The sequence below is a fragment of the Armigeres subalbatus genome, chromosome 2 (assembly GCF_024139115.2).
Source record: "Armigeres subalbatus isolate Guangzhou_Male chromosome 2, GZ_Asu_2, whole genome shotgun sequence".
Taxonomy (NCBI): domain Eukaryota; kingdom Metazoa; phylum Arthropoda; class Insecta; order Diptera; family Culicidae; genus Armigeres; species Armigeres subalbatus.
Window position 1 is genome coordinate 48,591,577 of NC_085140.1, and position 8,643 is coordinate 48,600,219.

The 8,643-nt window shown below is 39.0% G+C and overlaps 3 non-coding genes across 3 annotated transcripts; 2 read left to right on the forward strand and 1 right to left on the reverse strand.

Annotated features, from left to right (window-relative positions):
• Nucleotides 1-2,919: 2,919 nt before the first annotated feature.
• On the reverse strand, nt 2,920-3,036 carry Trnay-gua (transfer RNA tyrosine (anticodon GUA)). Its single transcript has 2 exons — nt 3,000-3,036; nt 2,920-2,955 (listed from the first exon to the last, which is right to left on the reverse strand). It is a non-coding gene; the product is annotated as a tRNA-Tyr (tRNA).
• A 314-nt stretch (nt 3,037-3,350) lies between these two features.
• Nucleotides 3,351-3,466, forward strand: Trnay-gua (transfer RNA tyrosine (anticodon GUA)). Its single transcript has 2 exons — nt 3,351-3,387; nt 3,431-3,466. It is a non-coding gene; the product is annotated as a tRNA-Tyr (tRNA).
• Nucleotides 3,467-7,489: 4,023 nt separating this feature from the next.
• On the forward strand, nt 7,490-7,605 carry Trnay-gua (transfer RNA tyrosine (anticodon GUA)). Its single transcript has 2 exons — nt 7,490-7,526; nt 7,570-7,605. It is a non-coding gene; the product is annotated as a tRNA-Tyr (tRNA).
• The last annotated feature ends 1,038 nt before the right edge of the window (nt 7,606-8,643 follow it).

Here is an 8,643-nt window from a genome sequence, read left to right on the forward strand (position 1 = left end):
GCTCGTGCATAAGGCTTTGGTGAGCGAGATTTGAGCACGATTCTACCAACCCTGCTCAGCAACTCTCTCTTAATCTTTTTCTTGTAGTGGTTGCGGATTTTTTTTTATTTTCCCGATGCTATCCATTATATTTTCTGCCGACTGCCGACTTATTTCACCGATCTTGACTGTGCAAATCTCAAAGTTCTTAAGGACAAGCCTCCTGGAATCCAAAACTAAATGTACCCCATTCAAAACGGAAGCCACGCACAACTGTGAGTTTTATTATTCCACGAACGATGCGACGCAGCAACGCTGGCATAATAAAAATTACAGTTTTACGTGGCTTCCGTTTTGAGCCCCTTTACACCCCCTATTTTGTTACGCTATTCATGTACAAGCCGTTGTATATTAAAAAAACTTTTCATCGATTTCTGAGTCATTGTGATATTCTTCTCATTGGCATTACATCCCCCACTGGGGACATTGCCACCTCGATGCTTAGTGTTCATTCAGTACTTCCACAATTATTAAACGCAAGGTTTCTAGGCCAAGTTACCATTTTGCATTCGTTTATCATGAGGCTAATACGATGATTTTTATGCCCAGGGAAGTGGCAACAATTTCCAAACCTAATATTGCCTAGACCGGCACCGGGAATCGACCCTCAGCATGGTCTTGCTTTTTAGCCGCGCGTCTTTCCGTTAGGCTAAGGAGGCCCACATTGTGATACTGTATCAATAAATCGAAAGGCTTTTATCACTCATTTTTGAAGCACATGGATTTGCGCAACGCGCGCGACTCCTTATTTTTGTACCTAGTAAACCTTAGAAAAAAATTCACCGATTTTGTAACTTTAAGCTTCTATTTGTGCTAAAAAAAACTTACGTTGTCTGTGCTCCATAATTCCTATAACTAATGTTATGTTATTAGCCACGTTGTGAGTGAAAATGACAATTTTTGAAAGCCTAATTAAATATGTATAATGTATTTTATTTCAATGTAATTAATTTCGTTACCATTTACATAATGAATATTGATATTTTCATCCATAACGCCAACATATTTTACCTTTTATTACCTTTTATAATGACCAACAACCGACCACCTTTTTAAAAACGGCATAAGATCAATTCTCGGCAAAACTATTTAAAAATTAAATCTGAAAGATAGAATAAAGCAAATTTCTTCACTATTCATTTAATTTATGCAGTTCACATCTAAACAGATAACACTAAATCAACAATTTGACGCCACAATACACGGTTCGAGGCTGCATCTCTCCATCCTCGAATGCGCCCCACGCTCGCAAAGTCATTATGTACCTAGTCTGCCCACCTTGCTCGACGCCGTCTCGTACCTGCCGAATCGGAAGCGAACACCATCTTTGCAGGGTTGCTGTCCGGCATTCTTTCCCTGCCCACCGTACCCTTCCGGCTTTAGCTACCTTCTGGATACCTTCTGGGACCCGTTTCTCGAATAATCCTAGTACTTGCAAGTCCTCTTCGAGCATTGTCCATGTATCATGTCCGTAAAGGACTACCGGTCTTATTAGCGTCTTGTACATAATACATTTGGTGCGGTGGTGAATCTTTTTTGATCGCAGTTTCTTCTGGAGCCCGTAGTAAGCCCGACTTCCACAGATAATGTCCCTTCTTATTTCACGACTAACATTGTTACCAGTCGTTAGCAAGGATTCAAGTTACATCCGGCTCTCCGCATGACACCTTCTAGCGCAATATTGAACAATAGGCATGGAAGTCTATCACCTTGTCTTAGTCCCAGGCACGATTTGAACGAACTGTGGAGTGTTCGCACGAAATCTTTACACAGTTTTGCCCACCGTTGCTTTGATCAGTCTGGTAAGCTTCCCAGGGCCAGAGCTGTTCTCGTCCATAATTTTTCATAGCTCTACGTGGGCTAAACTGTCGTATGTCGTCTTTGAAATCAATGAACAGATGGTGCATTGCAGGTACCAATGCACCGTCTGTTCATTGATTTCAAAGACGAATTTCAAAGAAGATATTTCCGGCATTTTTGAAGGATTTGAAGTAATCCTAATGTCTTTATGTACAATTTGTGTAATGGAGAGGTAGAAAAGCTCAGGGATGGGCCGTTTGGCCGAATACCGTTCGGTAGAATGCCACTACCCAGACAACCACACATCGCATAAGAGTGTACGATTCAAATCGTTTACCGATACAAATTTCATCAAACTCGCATTGTGGTGCGAAGCTTGTCAGCTTAATCATAAACTATCCCGCACATTAGGTTTTTTTACGACTTCATTTCATCTTCATTTGTTGAAGTCGCATATTCCTACAAACAAACTCAAATTAAATCGGATTATCTGACAAACGAAGTTTATTATCACAAACTACATTGCAATGCTTTAGAGATTTTCTTTCATCCTTGGCAGCCTGTAAAAGCAGCAAAAACGAGTTTGCCTTTTCATCCGACGTTCGGCGAAATGACCCTTTTGGCCAAATTACTTTCGGACAGATGGATTTCGGCCTAATAGTTTGTTCGTCCTAGTGGCATTCGGCCGAATGGGTTTCGACCAAACGATCCTTCTCCGAAAAGCTCGATGCACCAATCCAAGTGCATTATAAAATATAATGATAACACCACACTAGAGGACTCAAAACACCACTTTAGGGAGATAGATCCTATTATTTTCATATTTCAATATTTCCGAAACACAATAAACGATTTGGCCAATTTTCAATAGGAAACAATGGGCCAACATTCCTCGGCAAATGAGCAAATTGGTTTATGAATTATGATATACATACATCACCTAAATGCGTAGAGCTTAGCCGAACGGAATCGAATACTATGGGAATTCGAACTTTAAATCAAACGTTCGGTTTTGGAGTGATCACATAGCCTTCAAACACATTTAATGTACGAGATCTTTCCATGGAACACCAAAAAATATCCTTCGAACCGGATTTGAACCAGTGACCTATGGATAACTGCTTAAACTTTAATCGTTTGATTACCTTGAATCTCGCTTTCTACAGTCCACCGCTCTACCAACTGAGCTATCGAAGGCTTGTTGATCAGAGCTAGCTTCGAAGAAAAATATGATTCGAACGGCTATCACACGTTGCTTTTGAGATTGAAAGGGCATTGAATGCCCTACTATTCGAAGCACAGCAGTTAATAAACAATCGTCATATTTTGATTCATCATCTACTTCGAGCCAGTATGCACCATTTTCAAACACCTTTCACTTTGTTTACCCTACTGAGATTTAATACTCGCATAAATCATCAATGATCATGTATACAGTTGTGTACCACCTGAAAATTTATGATAACTTTGAATTTAATTCCTTTCGCTAGCCACTATTGGATTGCAACCAGCCTTCGATAGCTCAGTTGGTAGAGCGGTGGACTGTAGAAATGATTAATGGCATTCGAGAAGAAGTCAAGTACAGGCAGTTATCCATAGGTCACTGGTTCAAATCCGGTTCGAAGGAGCATTTTTTTACCAAAATTGTTTGCATTCAAGGGAAGAAGTTTCAAATGATACTAGAGGGAGGATGGATGACGAGCATGGAAGTATTCTTATCCACTTGTTCCCACAATTCTTTCCCGAAATCCCAATGAAATCCCCCAATCACGCTTTCCAAATGCATTTTCAAATACCAATAAAAATAACATCCATCCGTCGAAAGCGATCGTGAGTCAACAACAATCCGATGGGAAGCCTTCTTGAATTACACTTTCCCACGTTCTGAGCCCATCGAACCCTTTCGCTCGCTGCTGCTTGAGCCCGACTCCCAGTCAGTCGGTGTCGTGATGACTTCCTCCGCCAACACAGCAACCCTTCGCCAGCCAGAATCATGTTCGGGGTAGCATACGCATAGGCACATAACCTCTCGATGGCACATAATCCGTCGAACGTGTGCAGCACACCGCATAGGCTTTCGCTGTCGAATTTAAGGAAAATTGAAATCCTTCGGAAAGGAAACATTAATAAACAAACCATAATTATATTACGGCGGAGATGGGTCCCTTATGCATTGCTTTTTTACGTTTTTATCATCATCGCTTATTGCGATTGCTAATGGAAGGAGCAATCAATTACCCGAAATGTGAGAGATAAATATAATTTTTAAATAGTTATTTAGTCGACATTTTACTAAGTAATATTTTGTTTGTCAAAGAATTTGAAGATAGACGCTTGGCAATTAACTTTGAACTAAGTCTCCATACCACTTACAACTTGTTGATGTTTTCGTTGCGGTTTTTGTCGTACACCTCACAAATCATTGATTTTGGAAGGGATCGTAGTAACCGTGCGCGAAGGTAGACGTCAATTTTTTTCGCCAGCGCGATTTTTTTTTTGTCTCCCCATACCAGCGGTTTTTGTTTAATTCGGCTGATAATGCCCCTGACTTAAACAAGAAGAACATATTTAAGAAACATATTTACCGTTTTTGGTGTTATCTCGTTTGTGAAAAGTGAAAGTGAAAAATTCTACAATGCACTGGAAGACGAATAGGAAGCATTGGTGACCGTTACCAAAACGAAAATCCCTAAAATCGAGCTAAAGAATAACGGATCAGAAGCGAAATGACACATTTTAGCGCCGTCCGATTTTCTGGGTGGCAGCCATCGATATCCGGTATCCTCGAGGAAAAGGAAAAAAGTTCATGAAGGAACTCTAGGTGGAGGAGTATATAAGGAGCGGCTATTGTATTCACAGTGAACGGTTTTTCATCGGAAGTTATACGGAATTTGGTGAGATCAAACCAATATTGTTCCATAAATTTTTTTTCGTTATCTTTTTGTGTTACTGTATCTTTGGATACCACCCATTCCTTTATTTAGCATTACATATTACGTATGGCTATCATTGGATTTTGTTGTAGAATTCATTAAAAAAAAAACTTTTGTAGGTAATTTGTGTTAAAAAAAAATAAAGTGTATAAATGAGTAAAGCTCCAGTTTGATATCCCGTGACTATTGCAGCTGATTAAGCATTATGGTGGATTGCAATAAAGAACTCTTCCTTACAAGAGTTTTTAAGTATAATTTACAGTTATCCATTTCAATAACGGTGGCATATGAGTCAATTCCCCGTATCCATCGAATCTTACTTTAGCAATATTTCACATCTTTTCTCTCTACCCAATTATGTGTATAGAAATTGAACAACAGTCGATCGCGTTTGAATCACAAACATGTGCTTCTGCCTGTCGTATTGAGGCGGGTTTGCTTCTGCTACGACAATAGAGGCTTGTTGGCAGCCGTTTGATAATTTATTCATCCACTTAGAATTCATTTGTTGATCAAAATCATTATCATATCAGGGGGGAAGGGGAATTTAATTTCTTTTTGCTCTTTTTTCGTTTCAGAGAGCGAGCAAAGGCGCTTAAACCTAGGCTATTAGCCAGGGCAAGGCTAATACCTTCGCCCCATCCGAGGAAAATCATCGGCAAGGATAATGGAGTAAGAAAGGTAAAAAGAATATACATGACAACTATCAGTATGCAATCTACGAAATACTCCGTTACAACGCAACGCAACGCAACGCAACACCTCACAAACCATTGATTTTGGTAGAAAGATTGTATGCAAAAAATTCATGTCTTTTAGGTTAAAATCAAATCAAAAAGTATGCAAGGGTTTCTTGAAACTACAAAATATACATGAAAAACAAATGCCAAAAACTGTCTCCATTCGTTTTTTTAACACAATTTGTTACCAACTAGCGTTCGGGTCGAAGAAGCGCAAATCTCACGGTGACCGTCTTTCCACAGCGCCAACACAATAATGTGATGGATGTAAAACAAACATCGCACGGCGGGATCTCGAAGCTATTCCGAATCGAACCGTGCGCCACGTGGCGAGCCGTTGGACATAACAGGTTTTTCCTTCGCTCTAATTGCACTTTTATTTCGGAATCCCGAAACCCACTAGAAGTGGGAGGAAAAGGTAGGGGGGGGGGGAACATGGCTGCCGGATCAGATCGGTCTTGGAAAAGCTATGTTTCTTATTTTCCTGGTGCTTGTTTTTTCGTTCGACGGAAAACCACCACGGGGGAAATATGACTGATGAGTGACGTTGGGCGTGTGCCGCAGCGTACGCTCTCCATAAATTGTTATCAAGATTATAATTGTTGCCGGATGGGAAGGACACTTTGAAATTGTAAGTGATGGTGTTTTTGAGAGTAGGACAAATATTCAGAGACTCCAAACGTACGCTCATGAGATTATGTTTTATTGTTGTTGTATTTGTACTACAATATGTAACTAACAGTCAATGGTATCATCTCAATTCTTTCATTCTTTTGAAATCTACTTTTTTAAGTTAAATATTTTCAGCTTATGTCCCACGCTCAATGAATATTTAAAATAAGAAATACGACGAAAAAGAATAAAATTGATTACGTTTGGGTTTGCATAGACAAAGTTTGATGATGCTTCAATGCTTGACGATCACCTCACAGTAGACAACGTTAGCATCGGCACGCGAAATGCATTTGAATTGCTCATGCTTTGGTTTAAATTTAACCTCGCTATCAATATGGGGGGTTGGCTATGAGATAGAAGTGAAAGTTACTATGGCATACTGCAAGACCTACAAAACGAAGTAGAAAAGGCGACCATAAATAGACTCCACGAATGGAGAGGGAATTATGCAACGCTCCAATGCTATTTACAGTGATTTAATTTCATTGCATCAAGGTGTTGTGGTTCACCTCTAGTGGGGTGTGGATTGGGCTTGATGAAGTTCAAGTGGTTTGACAAGCTCCACAATGTCATTGGTTTTTTTGCCTCAAAAATGTTTTTACGTTTACGTTTTAACATATTAAATGTTTTTTGGAATAAATCTTGGAATAAGTACACTTTAAAAATTAGACACTATTTCGTAATTAGGCAAGTTCAAAACAAAATCAAATATTGTTGAAATAAAAATATTATTGTAGTTTCAACAATAAAACATTGTTGGATCCACAATAACATATGTGTGATGCAATAATAGGCCTATTATTGAATTCAACAATATATACTTTTCAGATTTAATCATATCAAATTCTGCAGCGTGAAAGTAATAGTTTAAGATAATCCTCGCTTCAGTGAGGAACTCTGAAAACTATGGGAAAAACACTTTAATAAAGTATTTGAAAAAAAAAAATCCTCGCCTAATCGAGATTCATCATCCTAAATTTCATAACCTGATGTCAAAAATTGATGATATTAAGATATTTTAGTGCAAAAGATTGATATTGTTGTCTGATTTTTTATCTCCTATATTAATCATGTCCATGTCTCATTTTGCTATCACATCACCATTTGTTATTGTTGAGCTATCTTCGTCTTTGATAAAATATTATTTAAATAAGGCATAAATGTGTCGATTTTTAATTGACAAAAAAGAAGTTTTTATTGTTTCGTGACATATCTTTTACTATTTTTTAGATCCTCGTATTTTACGGTTACTGTATTTATATGTATGATTTTTTTGATTTCCAGGTGATGGACGATCATCAACCTTCGATAGCTCAGTTGGTAGAGCGGTGGACTGTAGGAGAGATTGGGCGAAATCCGCCTGTAAACGAATCAAGTCAGTTATCCATAGGTCACTGGTTCAAATCCGGTTCGAAGGATATTTTTTGTATTTGATGGTTATTTTTTTGGCTGCAAAATGTTTTGTTGATGTTGTCCAGCATGTATCGCGTCAGCTATACCTATAATGGCAACCTCACCTGTGTGAAGTAAGTATCGCGACCCCGGTGAGGTAGCTACTCCCGAGCAGAAGCGATGACCTCGATAACAGAAGTTAATATGCACTTGGCTTGCATGAGAGGTAAAATACTAAAAAGGTAAAATACCAAAGGCATTATAATACCAAATTAGTACCAATAATTAGTACCAATTACGCGTTTGGTTGAAATAACAGAGTATGTTATACATGAAGTATTGTGCATATTAAGTTTTGGTTTTATTGCTTTAGTATTAACCCGTTTCGGCCCGGGTTACGATTTCAAATTGTAAAATCCACCGTTCTCTTGTTTTTCGACCGATTTGCATGAAACTTGGAGGAAAGATGCATTAAACCCTATATTTTTGTGTAGGTGTATTGATTTGGTGATTGGGTCCTTGAGTAGGGTTTTATCGAGGGGGTCCCCTGGGTCAAATGGGGTCAAAAATAGGTCAACTTCCTTTAAATCGTATATAACTAGTGGTAAATGCTCTCAATAATGATGCAATCATTTTTATTCATCATTTTGCAATAGTGGGAATAGAAACTGCACGTTTGGACCTTAAAAATCCGGTTACAGATGTTCCGGGAACCTGGTTCCCCCAGGGAAGTGGTCACTTTTTGAGATGTTCTGAATCCCAGCTTGCGACACATCTAACTTCATGATTTTGCAACACAAATATAATAGAAGACATTCGCAGAGCATCTGAGCACATTAGCCACTTCCGGAGGTTCCCTGGGAACCTGATGCCCCAAGGGAAGTGGTCACTTTTTGATTGATTCTGAAACCCAGCTTGCGACACATCGAACTTCATGATTTTGCAACGCAAATACAATAGGATACATTTGCAGAACTTCTGAGCGCATTGGCCACTTTCGGAGGTTCCGTGGGAACCTGGTGTCCTCAGGGAAGTGGTCACTTTGTAAGTGGTTCTGAAACCCA